We start from the raw sequence: 14557 nt of genomic DNA, 5'->3' as shown, positions 1-14557 counted from the left end.
GAGAATTCAGTACTCAGGGAGATTGCCTGCCTTCCTTCAAAGGGTATCTGGAAGGCGGACAGTGTTTTTCCTCTGTACATGGCTCCCTATTTCACTGTTACAAGGTAAGAGCACTTTTAATGTTAGCATAGTTTTGCACCACTATGAAGTAAGTTAACCCCTAACTTCACTTAGTTGTTTGGGTTCCTCTGCTCACTGTTTCTGGTTAATAAATATTTATTGCCACCAGTGTATCGCCCTGTCTAGAATTTCGATGTCATAATTTTCTCCAATGTAGATAAAATTACTTGCTCTCTGTTTCTTTCTTCCTTACTTTTTTATTTATTTCACTCTCATTCTCTCTTTCTCTTTTTTCTCTCTGTTTTTTTCTCCATTTTCCTTCTTCCTCTCTCTTCTCCTCTTTGTCTCTCACACTTCTGTGTTGAGATAACCAGTATAAAAAAAAGGCTTTTTCCAAATTAAAGAAAAAGCACAAAGCTGTAGAGCATTTATTTCTATTAGAAACACTTGTGAAAATAATTTTTTTCTTGCACTCTCAGCTTGATTTCAGCACAGGAGGGATGTGCAGGGGACATTAAAAGGAAAAGCAATTGAAAAGAAACAGACTCCAAACCCTCCATTTTAATATCCTAGATGTGGCTAAGACATTGGCTTTCAAATATATTTTGGTGTAAATTTTGGCACATTTACAGCCAGTCAGATTTATTTATTTGACTGGCTTACATTTTTCCGGTTGATTTACCTGAGGCAATGTCTGTGTGAATTACTCCACAATGCATTGACTCCAGTGTTCATTAAAGGTAGTTAAGTGATCCTGTGTCTAATATTAAAGCAAACCCCATTAACCTTAACTAGTATCATATCAGCAAAACAAAAAGAACTGAATAAAGCAAAATAGATCGGGTATTTATAGTTCTTGGAAAAGATCCAGCAAATTCACATCAAGCTCCTAATAGTCCTAATAAGCACTTGCTAGTTATCCCCATAAAAAAGGAGGAGGGCTGGGTAAGGGCTGTGTCTCTGATGAACAGCTCAGTCCCCACAGGACTTTCTGAAGGGGAGGTGTTGGCAGGTGTTGGCAGGCGATGCATTTCCCACCCACACGCTGCGGGGCGTTGCTTGACCCTTTCCCCCCTGCTTTCCTTCCAAAGTCAACATCTCCCATTTTAACGGCGTTTTGGGGACCCTGAATTGGTGCCCTGCATCTGCAAGTCCGTGTAGGTGAGTGAACAAACTCCCTTGCTGAGATTGAAGAGCCATCAGAAGCTCTTAGGGGAATGGATGTGCTGTTTCAGTCAGTGACAGCTTCTACTGCTGTCTACGGAGCAGATGTTGTCCTTAGTCTGCCCAGGCAATAACTGACTGCTGGGACCTCTACTTGCAAAATTAGGTAGAGGGGAACCAGCAGAAACCCATGACAAGCCTTGGCTTTTTTTTCTTTTCTTTTCTTTTTTTTTTTCCCCTCCCTGCTTTCTCTTTTGACATCTGGAAGACAAATTTCAGATATTCTCAGCCCAGGTAGAGATTTCTGTTAGAGAAAGTCTTTCCAGCAACATTGCAATAATTTGACTTATATCAAGGTTGAATAACTCCTTGTCAGGTGTTAAGCTCATGACCTTTCAAGCCAAACACACTTATACTAACCAGTTTACCATTGGAATGATCAATATCTTGTAAGTGAGAAAGTCTAGACAGATCTTATTTTGGCCTTTGGTATCACTTGTGGCTTTGGAATTGATCATTATATGTGGCTGGGGAAAAATTGCCTATACATTTCATGCTCTGTATTTATCTTGACAAGGTTCTCTAGGATTATATTTTCATAATCTGAATGGCACTGGAACAGCTGCTCAGACTGTGCAAGCCCTTCTTATCGGGCTGAATTTAAGCTACGGTAATTACTCTTTCTCCTTATGTATTTCTTTTTTAAACAAGCGTGTACTATACATTAAAATGTATGGCTGGGGCGGCAGGGGGCACGCTGAGAAGCTTGGAAAATGCTGCTAAAATGTATTGCTTTCCATCTCCAGTGGCTGCTGTAGGTTTGTGTTTTATTCTAAATGTAAGCCCACGTCTGAGCATCCGTGGGCTCTGCAGCAGGGTCCCAACACACAAAGGGAAAACACTGTTTTATTAACAAATCTTTTAGAGTCAAGATTCCCTAAGACTGGAGGCAGTTTGGGAAAACTAGAGTAGCCAGTAGAAAAGACATGACTGATGAAAGCCTTTAACTGGTCCCTTTGCAAAGAGGTTCCGTGCCTGGGAAGCAACCAAAACATCACCAGGAGCACAAAACCCCGACAGGGACCTGCACTGCCACCCTGTCTACCTGCTCCAGCCTGCTGACAGGTGCTGGAGGTGCCTGAAGGACACAGTGATGGGAGCACTGAAATACAGCCTGTTTGCTGGTGTCCTTCACCGTGGGACAGAGGAAATGGGTGAATAGAGAGGTGTCTTGGAGAGAAAGAATGTGCTGCTTCTCTCTTGATTTTTTTTTCCCCCCTACACTCCTAACTATGTTATTTACTAGATGCCTTTTCTGGGCTGTGCTTTTTCCTCTCTCCCCCACCCCTGTTGCGTTTGCAGAGTACTTTCCAAGGGGTGTTTCGTGAATTAGCTTCATGCTTTAAAAGAGAAGATTGCTCTGGCAGAGAACAGCATAGTTGTAAAAGTGTCAAGGTGTTATGAATGTCCTGATGATAGAGCCCAGTTGTTATCTGCTGGGTAGTGAGGGAGGATAGCTAATGATGTGCAGCATGTAAACCGTTTGTTGCTCTAATCCATCTGTGTGGAGAGGAGTGAAAAAGAGGGGCGAAATCCTGGGAAAATTACTTGGACAGCTGGAGATAAAGTGTGTACTGATGGAGTCATCCAGAGGTAGCTGTCAACATGAGCTGTGTTTGCATATAATCCAAGCGATGCACAATGATTCCTTTTGGTACTTTTTTTTTTTTATGGGGGTTCACGTGTCTGTGCACAGACCTTAATTACTATCCAGTATCTCTTACCAACTGGGCTCCAGTTTTAAGTGAGAAATGTGATTTTAATCAATTCGTGTCTGGGTGGTGGAGAGAAGTACTACAAACAGACCAAAGCAAGACATATGGATCCCTTTGGAGGACCTGAATTAAATGAGAAGCAGTCATTTTATTAATTCTGCTGTGTTTTATAGACCTTTTATATGGAACATTACCCATACAACTTCACTATCTAATTAAAAAGGGCTCTTATCAATTTGCTGGGCAGTTGCTTATGCAGGGGGAAGAAAAAAAAAAAAGAGAAGAAGAAATAATGTATATTTTTTTTGAGTCACAGAAAATCATCTACCTTGAGGGTGTACGGAACAGATCACTAAACATCTGGTGGAACTATTTTTACTGGTCATCTTCGCTCTTTTTGCAAAGGGAGGACAGAGAAAAGTGAGTGCACGGGAGAGTCACGCTGGTCCTGACTGATCATCACGTCGCCACGGAACTAAGGGCCTTAAAATGGACTTTGCCTTCTGCAGGCAGCCTGAGAGGAAAGGCAGGAGAGACGGGGGGAAGGTTATGGAAATGGGTAGTGCCTCTCCATGCGCAGCCCTCTGCGACTTGCCCTGCTGCCTGTGTGGGATGGGACAAGGCCAGAGCCATCCCAAGCACCTGAAAAGCAGCATCACAAAAAGAACAAGCAGGAGGGAAGGTGGGGGAAAAGAAAGAAAAAAAAGTCTTCTAAACCCCTCGCACCTCCATAAACCCTTACTTTATGTGGCGTATTGGATTTTACAAGCACGGAGTCTGCTGGGAGCTGTCTGCCGAGCACACAGTTAGCAGTGATTGAACACCAGCGTTTTAGCATTTTGACTTAAATCCAGTGTAAACTTGTAAGTGAACTGCTGGCCTGGGCTGGGTCTCTGGTGGACAGCAGTCAGCCATGCATCACAGGCCGCGCAGCCACGGAGCGCCCGGCCGGTGGCTGCGGGTCACAGTTCAAAGGAAGCCTGAAATTTCGCTTCAATGGATGCTGAATTACCTCTCATCCGAGGGAGAGCTTTATTTCTCTTCCTCTCTTTCCTCCCAGCATTGAGCCAGTGTGGCTGGAGAAGAGAGAGGAGAGAGGGAGCTGGTACTGAGACCATCTCAAATGTACCCGGACTACAAACAAACCAGTATTTTCCTTCCAGCAAAGCTGTTCCTTTAATCTTTATGAGCAGGAGAAATTCATGCATTACAGAGGCACAAAAAATGAGAAGGGAAAGGCGGGTGGGAATAGTTGCATTAGAATTAAGCCCTGTTTTTAATATGACACCTGTCAGACTTATTGTTAAAAATATGGAGAAAGGCTCCCTTCAGAAATAATAACATTGCAGCAAGGTTAGTTATACACAGTGAGTCCTGTCAACAGCTGCAATTAGAAGTTGTTTACCATCGAGCGAAACAGCTCGGCAGCATCAGGGCTGCATGGACGATACGTGCTGCTTCAGCCCCAGCCCAGGGCTCACCGATAATCCTCCCTTCCAACCCAGCCCGAAGCCGAGATGGGAGATTCTTCCCCGCAATCACATTACTTTCCTAATGACACTATCACCCAACCAGGGATTAAGTGCTGCTTCCCAGTCAATGGCCGGTGTCACCAGGTTTAGGCCGCCGAACAATTAAAGGGTCAATTTACGGCGGGTTAGTGGGCGGCGGGTGAAGGGCAGGGGAAAGGGGATGACTGGCAAGGAGAGCCCCTGATAAACAAGAGCTGTCAGAGAGCCCTACCCTGCAGGGGCGACTATTTCTGTCAGCTGGCTATTAGAAGGAATTCCTTGCTGTCGCAATTAAGCGTCTCCGCTGGGGCTGGCGCTGCCGCGGCCACCCAGAGAAATCCCCTTGCGCGCCGGCTGCCAACTGCGCCGCGGTGTTTGCAAGTCACCCGGCTCTGCTACTTAAACCCAGACCGCAGAATTAATTTCATTTATGCCCTCAGCCAGATTTCAAAGTGAGGCTCTGGAGACGCAGGAGAAATTAATTTATTAAAAAGCAATAGCTTGATAATGCACATGATGATAGAATAAATGAATCTGTTCAATATCTTATAAAACAGTTGGCAATCACATAATAGAGCATTCATTGTCAATTTAGTAGCTTGTCTCATTATACTCTGCAAATAGTAGTAAAATGGTGTATTATTCATGAACCAACATGCTTTAATTACTTTTAGTGCACATTTATTTTTTCAAATGTAATATGAGTTAGATTCATCTGTAACTGTAACTCAGCTCGTGAGTCTTGAAGCAGTAACACAAACTGGAAGAGAAATTTTATGAGCACAAGAATCAGTTTCTGGGAAGTTTGTGGCATTTCTGTATGCTGTGAAAGCAGGTCTTAAAATGCCAACCGCAGATGTCATCCCAAAATTGATCATAGCTGATCATACTTAAATAAATACAATATTATTATTTGATAATTTAATCAGATATAATCTCATGTTTCATCATTTGCTAGGGTTGGTTTGCATTTTTTTTTACCTGCCGTAAAGCAAATCCCTAAATCTAGCACAGTTTATTTTTTGGCTTTACATATAGAAATTGTCTTGTTACCACTCCCTCCCTTCGTGGCTTCTCTCACACACTTTTCACCAGCTTAATTTGCAATGAAGGTCTCACATACATGCAGCCAAGGTCGGTGAAAGTCCACTGCTCATTTCAATTAAAATGTTTGCAAGGATTTATACACAATAAACTGATCTTGCCTATAATAACAGGTTTCCTTAAGTCAGTCTTGCCACTACTAAGTATAATGTTGCAGCACATTGTTGATTTCTATGTACATAGAAAAGAGAGCACTGTAAAATAAGATGACTTGAAAATGCAATTAAAGTGTAAATCTTTACACCCATTAACATTTAGGGTCCATTAGATTGCTTTGTCTTTTACAATATTAAATGCTAAAATGTTTTGCTTTTATTCTATAACAATATATTCTAGTTCTATTTATAATACAAATGTAATTTAGCTCCCAATAAATCTTGGCTTTAATTGGTTATTAAGTATGTGCTACTATGTCATAAATTTAATCCACAGAATTTCTTCTTTTCCCCCTTTCATCTCTATGGCTTCGTATTCTGGGGTCAGGCGCGGGGTTTTGTACCATCATTGTAAATATTTAGCCCATCTGAGCATCTCCCTCAAGAACGTGAATGGGGGTCACTGCCCTCACGCTGAGCCCTTCAGGAGGTGCCATGGGACACCCAGGTGAACGAGTACTCCAGGCTTGAGGCTGAGCTCACCCAGGGAGTTCTCTGCCTCTGTGCCCAAGGGGAAATGATTTTGCATCGTACCTGCTCTCTTTGCAGTGACTCGAGGTGTGAGTGGCTGACTCTGGTGTGGGGTCTGACTCTCCCAGGCAAGAAATGACGTAGTGGCCAGTGCTGGAGCTTTTGCACTAATAAAGTCTGCAGAGGGTATGAATCAGGGCTGAATTTCACTGTTTTGCCCTTGATGTTATCTTCTGCTTTGAAAGGTGTCCAAACTCTGGCTGCACAATTATGACTCTTTTCCTCAGGCCTCAGTAAGCACAATTTAGACTAGTTTTTATTGGTCACCAAGGATGAGTTTCTAAGGTTTTTTAGATTCGAGAACTGGGGTAATAGCATTGTGAGGGCATGGCCCAGTTTCCTTTGTAATCCTGATTTCAGTTCCCACTAGTAACCTGAAGCCATGACTGTTTAATCCTTAATTCCTGCCACAATTAACATCTCATATTCAGGAGGACTTCTCTGTGATTTGGAAGGAAATCTGTCCCCAGCTAGGTCAGCCCTAGCCAGTCTCTTTAGTGACTGGGAAGGGATCCTTTTCAGCTCGAGTCAAACACAGTAACACCTCATTTAATGGTGCAATAGAGCAGAGAATCTGTTCACCAGCTCCGCTCGGATGCAATGCGAATCAACATCCTGGCAATTAGAGCTGGCAAGGAATGCAAGCACACAAACTCATAAGCTACTAATGAACTATTTGAGCAATTCTACAGGTATTTATATAAGGCTGAGACAGCATCCTCTCCACTGCAGAGCTCCCCCCTTCTCTCCACCCTCCCCCCCCCCCATATTCCCAAGGAAGTTTTAACTGAAGTGAAATTTCTTTATGTAAATAGAGGCAATGCAGAGAAACCCACTAGTTCTGCCATCACCCCTGTGCTCGTGGCTTTGGTTTGTGCTGTGGAACAAACCAGGCCTGTTCTGCAGCAACTTTGCTGCACATCAATGCACACAAAGGGAAGTTTGCTGTCTCCTCACCAAGATTTTCACACTTGTGAGCGCATCATCGCACCACCACAGATGATCCAGAGAACAGCTTTCTTATTCATTTTCCAGCACCTTTTGTGACTTGCCTGGTTCACACTTATCCTGGATTTGCCCACCTTCATTTTCACAACTCCAGCTAAATCCCAGCTGTCCATTCCACTGTAGGATAGTCTCAGAGAGCACCTCAGCTGAGTGTGTCATCCCTTTCTATAGGTCATAGCAGGCAGTTTCCAGGGCAAACCCCTCTTCACCAGAGCCCAAGCACATCAAGGAGTGCCCATGGGTGGCTGAGGTACAGCAGCAATCCTATCTGCACCCCTATGACAGCATTTCCCCTGCTCCTTCTCTGGGTCAGCAGAGCGAGGCATAAGGGCAAAGCTGTGGGTTACACCACCCCTTCTCTGACCTGATCTCCAGATGTTCTTGGGAGTTACCAACACCCTCTATGAACTATTGCCTTGCTCTCATCTCTGTCTGCTTTATACTGGGTTGGCAAAACCCTCCAAAAGCTGAAACCAAGATGGTGACCTGTTTGTTGAAGTGCTAAAACAGCTTAAGTGCCCCAAACCAGAGCTCAAAATGCCATTGCACAAATAGGTGCTCATGCTTAAGCCCTGCAGAGCCCATCAAAGGCACCGACCGTGCTCATGCCAGAATTCATGCACTGCTGGACTGACATGCCATGGGGAGCTCTGAGCAGGGTTTAGGACTTAAAATAAGTCTTTACAAGAACTTATTATTGCACTGTGTAAATTTTACATGAAGCACTTGAAGCGGGCAGACTTTAACAAACACAGAAAATAACTACCACAATTTGTCTTCAAAGTAAATAAAGGAGTAAAAAACCCATCCATGATGTTCAATTGAACCACACTTCAAACTTTTACTGGCAAATTGGTCAGTCAGTCAGCTAAATATTTGGTTTACGTCCGTGAATGAGTAGAAATTACAAAAAAATTAAAAGAAATCATTTTTTTTCCAGAGCACAAGCCTCACTGGTCTTATTGGCTGAGTAATCCATATGTTTACTGCACTTAGAATGAAATACAATAGTTCCGTCTGAATAACCTGATTACTCCTAATTTCCTAATTTTTATATGAGTCCCCTGGTTTTTAAACTCTTTGGCAATTTGCAATACTCAAAGACTTTCTCAGTTGCAGAGCAGTGGCTCACATGGATACTGTTACCCTACTGAATGAGAGGCTAATGACATCTTTTGTACAGACCTGTGTTCGCAGACACAGTCCATGAACACACATGTACAAATATGTGCTTACATAAATATATCTCACACATACACATTCCTATGTACATAGATATTTTAATATATTATTTGGCTTTAAATGCTTTTTTTTTTTTTCCTCCCAGTTAAATTAAATCCCCTGGAATCTGAGTATTGCTGAATCACTTGGACCTGACCATGGCTATTTCTTTTACTGCTTTCTCCTCTGCCCTACCATCATTATGCCCTCTGTCTGAAGCCACCCCAGCACTTTTGTCATCAGATGAGGAAAGAAATAAAATAAAGAAATACAGTTCTTTATCCTTTGTCTCCATTTTTTTCCCCACTAATATTTTTGTTGGATTCCTGCTTGCCTGATTAGTTATTTTATACATTAGATTTAGCATAGAACTTTATATTCTTTTATGACATACACCTTTCAGTTTGACAGTTTAGATGTGTATCTCATGGTTACAACATCTAAAATACATTTCTTTTTGCAGTTTTCCAAGAAGTCCACTGTATTTAAGTCAAAAAGAACTTCAAAATTAATGTAATCATAACAAGTGCAAATAAGGCTTTGGTCAGAACTTGGGATGAGCAGAAACAAGGTCAGAGGCTCAGTACTGAAACTGTTCCAGTTTGTTCTGAAGCACCCACTCATGTATGTGTGCTTGACAGTAAATTGCATACAAATGGACCTCCTAAAGGACTCTTAGACAACCCCATAGCTAAATCTGCAACCACAGCTAACTTTCTAAAATCACACTGATTGCCATCACAAAACTTATTTGCAAGCTTCTTTTAAGTGTGTGCCTTACTTACATCATTGCACATTGTCATGGCTTATTAAAATACAAAATAAGACAGGAACTCCTATAAAACACCACTGTCCATTTGGAAAATAAGTTTCCTGGTTTTGTTGGTTGCCTTAAGTTAAGAATGGATTATTTTAGCTTTCTAAGTTTTTGAAATCTGCAAAAAATAGGAAGTGAAACAAACAGGCAAAATGTTCCATGATGTTAGAACCTGCTGTGATTACTTTAAAATGTTCACTGAACTAACAAGAATATCTTCCAGTCCTCCTTAAAATTAGCTCTTGGCTCCCAATAGTTGTTAACATTTGATATACTTTCCCTGATGACCCTGGATGCATCTGGAGGTCGGTGCTCCAGAGTTCCTGGCTATCTTTATTGTCCCTCACTTGCTTTCACTCCAAGCCTCTTCCTCCTTGCCAAGAAAAATATTTCTAGTCGTTCTATCTTCAGCAGCTCCCTCTATCAATGCGTAACAGATGGACGGTCTTCTCTGCAGAAAAGCAGGACCAAGTGCCTTTTGCTGGCTGACAAAGGGCTGGGTGAGGGGGCTGAAGTGACTGCAGACCAGGATAAACAAAAGGGTTGCAGAGAACGGGAGAGCATCTTAAAACTGTTCATGGCAAGGGTTTGCAAGGTAGCTTAATAAAAGAAGCGAGTGAGTAAACATTTACATATGAAGAGCCTCTCACACCTTGGGAAACAGAGAGTATTTTGTTAGGTGAGTTTTTTGTCTGCATTTTGCAGGTGTCTCTGAGGGCGCTGCTGAGCCCCTCCCTCACCATTTCCCACCAGCAGCATCTCTGAAGCTCCAACAGAGCTTCCCTCAGACATGCTTGTTCTTGAAATTCCACTCCTTGACATCTATGGCTGCAACCTCATTCAGCTTTGCTGCTCCAAGGCCCTGGTGCCACCTCTTCTCACTGGGAAGGGTACTCTGTTTAACAGGGCAGACCCCAGGACATGCCACTGACCACCAGCTGTTTCCTTCCCTTCTGCTGTCACTGCCTCTGAACCTGCCACTTCCTTCTAAACCCCAGCATATGCCATCAATGAACCTCTCATATTCATTGATCTTCCCGAGCACATCAACCTGTCTCTCTAAATCTGCACTCTGATTTTTCAAGTAATAGAAAGAATCCCTCTGGATAACCACATAATCATCTCCTTTTGGCTCCTGATCAGGCTGCCTCGCTCTTTCTTGCTCTCTCTCTCTTTTTTTTCTGAATGAGGACGGTGATAAAAACGCTGCCTTCCCATTTCAGTCTTCTGCAAGGCTTCCTGGGTGCCCCACCAGACTCTCTCAGCTTCCAGCTCTTTGAAGATGAATGAATAATATTCCTCTGTGTTTCTATTATCTGCAAACTACCAATTAAACAGAACCAGCAACCAGAGATAAAAGTAGAGCCTTGGTGAAATCCACAGCAAAACAGGCACGGGAAGCTCAGGATGTTTTCACATATGCAGTCAATGGAAAGTTAGAGATGCAGAGTGGGAGACAGGGGGCGATGCTGGGTATCACCACCCCTATCAGGGCTCAGATACCCATGGAATAACTCTGTAATTGCTGTGGGACTACGGGCTAATTATTATATAATTATATAATTATATGTAGTTATTTATATGAGGGGAGGAGGTCAAATTTAGTACATTATCATAAATTCACATATCAGGAGCTTTGTTTTAAAATCTTTGACTGCGTGGCCTTTGATCTTTGAACTGTTTGGTAACTTCAAGCATCATTACCCCATAATGTGCCAGAATGTGCAATTAGTGCAAGTACCATTACATACGGTATGATATTTGTTTCGTGTTTAATACAACTTGTCTGTGAATTTGTATGCTCTGAATAATAATGAAATCTAGGTTTAATTCTCGATCTCTAAAAAATCATTTTCATATTCTGATACTGATGCAGCTTAATATCAAACAGTGTGAATATAACACGTAATTGTACCGCTGTTAGGCTAAAATGTGATATTATCCATCCATCTTTGCTTTTTTTCCATTGCACCTTCCAGTCTAGCATATAAGCCATATGACTTATTTATTTTATTTATTTGGAGTTATGTAATGGTATAGAAAAGGCTCCTGCACAAGGCTCGGGAAGCCCTGCCACAACATTAACGGAGTGATGCGATCCTGGCCACATTAGTGCAATCCCTTTGGCAGGAATTCAGCCAAACAGTCACCTCCCAGAACGCCCTCCCACCCTCAGCTGAGCAGGGAGCAGCCCTGCAGCCCTCTCCAAACCAGATGTCTTTCGTAGCAGGGCTGGAGGATGCTCAAGAGAGGGTTATTTCTGCTCCAGACCAGTCCCCGCCCCTTGAGGGGGTCACTGACAGCCACCTCTTCTTCCTCCAACAGCAGGGGAAGGGTTAGGCTGCTCATCGTAGCAAAGGGATCATGGATGGTCCAGATTTCAGATCCAGCATCCAGATTTCAAAGGAGGGAGTGGGGTGCAGGACTGCAAAACATCTGCTGACACCACAGAGCAAAGTGCTTCAGTGCGCACCTAACCACGGGCACGGGAGGACACGCTCTGACTCTGGTTATTCATGTGCTGAGCACATGGGAAGATGCTACTCCAGCTTCCTGCCACAATGTTCATCGTGGTCTCCCACTGCATTTGGTGCATAAGGAAAAGTGGATGACTTTATTTTTATCTCTTTGTCTAGGTATAAAATTGTCATCAACTCCTTTTCTTTTTTTTTAACTTTGGTATTTTACTGTTGTTTGTCACAGCCAGTGAGATAACTGAACAGATAACTCCTTCTACTCAAGTGAAATGAAATGGAAATAGCATCTGTCTACAAAAATCAATTTAGAAACCACCTATATATTTTTGGGCTCAGACAATAGGTATTTCCAAAGCCATGCCTTCTAAAAAACTCTTTGAGTGTAAAAATAAGAAGAAAAATAATACCTGGATGTGAGCTACCATCCATCAATCAGGAAAACTCACTCAGACTCAGATGCATGAGCCAAAGTGAATTTCATATTGAAATGGATGGGAGACAGACTATGTTGTCTGATTTGCTTGGGGTACTTCATTATTAATCTCTTTGCTTCCATTTATTTTAATGATCAGAGCCAAGAAAGTCTCATTTATGAAGAACAATTTTTTTTTTTTTTTTTTTTAAGGACTACCTTACGTGTGGTTGATGCCTGCACTGTGCTCTATTTCTTCCCAAGTGCCAAGAGTAGGGCTGCTTGGCTTACAACTGCTTACAGTTGTCTCTAAAACATGTTTTGGTGCCTTGACCTGTAGAGGGCTGGACCTTGACCCCACAGCATTTGCATTCAGGAGCCCAGCCCAGTCACGCATCCCTCTCCCAAGGGGGTCTCTCCCTGTGCTGTGCTAGCAGACAGTGAAGAATTCCAAGATGGAAAAGGGAAAAGTTCAAAACCAGAGTGTATTGGAATAGATTCTAATGGGTCTGGCCTTCATGTCTGAGATAGAGGATGAGAGAAACCAACTTCAAACTCGCTTTGTCTCATCGCTCTTGCTGCTCCTCCTGCACAGCCGCCGCCTTCTCCCGCTCTCCTGTCCCGTCCCCCCCAGACAAAACTCAGGCAGCCGAGTGGGTTTTCCTAAATGAGATACACCTAATTAGTAGCTAGTCATAGACTTGCTGATCAGACAGATTCTCAACCCTTTGTTTATAACCTGGCATATGCATCCATAGTGCATTTTTACAAGTAAATATACACATTTCATTAAAAGCACCATCTTCTCTGCTGCTTCCATCGCTTTGTTCTGTAAAAGGCTCTTGTAGGAGTGTTGTTTATTCCCTCAGCCCAAAAGAAAAAGAATAAAATCACTTCCATTATTATATAAATGCAATTTCAACTAATTAATGAATGATTTTCCAGAGCTATATTTACAAACCGTGGTGAGTACACATAGTATGTGTTATCTAACCTGGCAGCTCCTACTACTTTCCCTTCCCACGACTGTAAAATTCGTTCAATCCCTTAGGGATAACTGCTGAAGGAACACCTAACAAATTCCACACTGTGTCCAGAAAGAAAGACTAGACACATGTGTGGTGCAGTGCAGTGGCTGATCTGAATAAAGGTCATTTAATACGAGGCAGGTATCAGTCCCCACAATGCCAGCAGCAGGGACGTGCTGGAGGCACCAAGCCTCCTCTTGTGAGTTCCCATTCACCCAGATGTGAAGCCCCTCTGTTAACCTTCATAGCATCAGCCAACTCATTCTGCTTCTTAAGCCATCAAAAAGTCTCTTCACATAAATAGGTAAGGGTATTTTTCCTTGCAATGACCTTGTACTCTGGGTGCTCTGCAACCAGAGCCAAAGAAAGGGGAAAATGTTCTCAATTCAGTGCAAACTGGGTTAGGAAAAGGAAATAGCACCAAGCTACACTTCTGTACAGTTTTATCATCTAGGATCATAAAACTGAGGATAAAGTGGTGCTTGCAGAGAAAGAAGCATGAATTTCTTTAAACAGAGCTATCTGGAGAATGTACATTAATACATCTGGGCACACTCATGGTGAATCATATTCACATCCTGCCCCTCCACATCAGGACAAGATGGGCAGGATTTGGGCAGCATGGGAGCTGCTAAATTCCTTCTGCTGAGGAAACCCCTGGAGCCCTTGTGCTCACTAAAGCCATCACAACGGGGACAGCCCTGCCTGCCCTGTGCATGTAAGGAAATAAAAGCTTGTTTCTGGGAGCAGTTGCAGTGCAGAGGGAATTGGTGGGGCAGGATTCATCAGCAATGGGAATTTTCTGCCTTTGGGGGTGGAGGGTTCCTGTCATTTGGCCAGGATGAAAAGGAAGCAGCAGATTTATGGCTGGCTGTTGTGAGGCACAAACAGCTTTCTCAGGGAGCAGCAGCACAGGAAAGGTAGTCCCATGGCGATGGATCACTGCGTGCAGGGCAAAGGAGATGGCAAACATATGGGTGAAAGAGCTAAAGGTGAGGAATAAATGCAGTTTATCACATGCTTCAGCCATTAGTTTTGCAGCTGATCATGTGGCTGTTATAGCTATGTGTCTGTGTGTCTGCATGGACAAAGGAGGTGCTGAAGGTTCGGTCAAATTCGAAGTTATAAGAAAATCCAAGACTTGGTCAGGTTTCAATTATGATAGATATAAATAGTTAGCTGAATGTTCTAGTTACTTTACAGACTGGTCTTTTTTCCTGCTTTTTTTTTTCCCTACTCTTTTTTTCCTTTTTTTTTTTTTTTTTTTTTTTTTTTTTTTTTTTTTTTTTTTTTT

General features: G+C 42.7%; 1 protein-coding gene across 2 annotated transcripts in view; it reads right to left on the bottom strand.

Annotated features, from left to right (window-relative positions):
• MAF (MAF bZIP transcription factor) overlaps positions 1 to 14557 on the bottom strand; it is a 184609-nt gene that overhangs the window by 1126 nt on the left and 168926 nt on the right. The gene's annotated exons all lie outside the window — the stretch shown is intronic.

This window comes from Empidonax traillii, unplaced genomic scaffold, assembly GCF_003031625.1.
Source record: "Empidonax traillii isolate 1590-97213 ecotype Southwest subspecies unplaced genomic scaffold, ASM303162v1 scaffold413:size1348891, whole genome shotgun sequence".
Taxonomy (NCBI): Eukaryota; Metazoa; Chordata; class Aves; order Passeriformes; family Tyrannidae; genus Empidonax; species Empidonax traillii.
The sequence above is the reverse complement of the archived record's forward strand: the minus strand, read 5'-3'. Positions and strand labels throughout refer to the sequence as shown.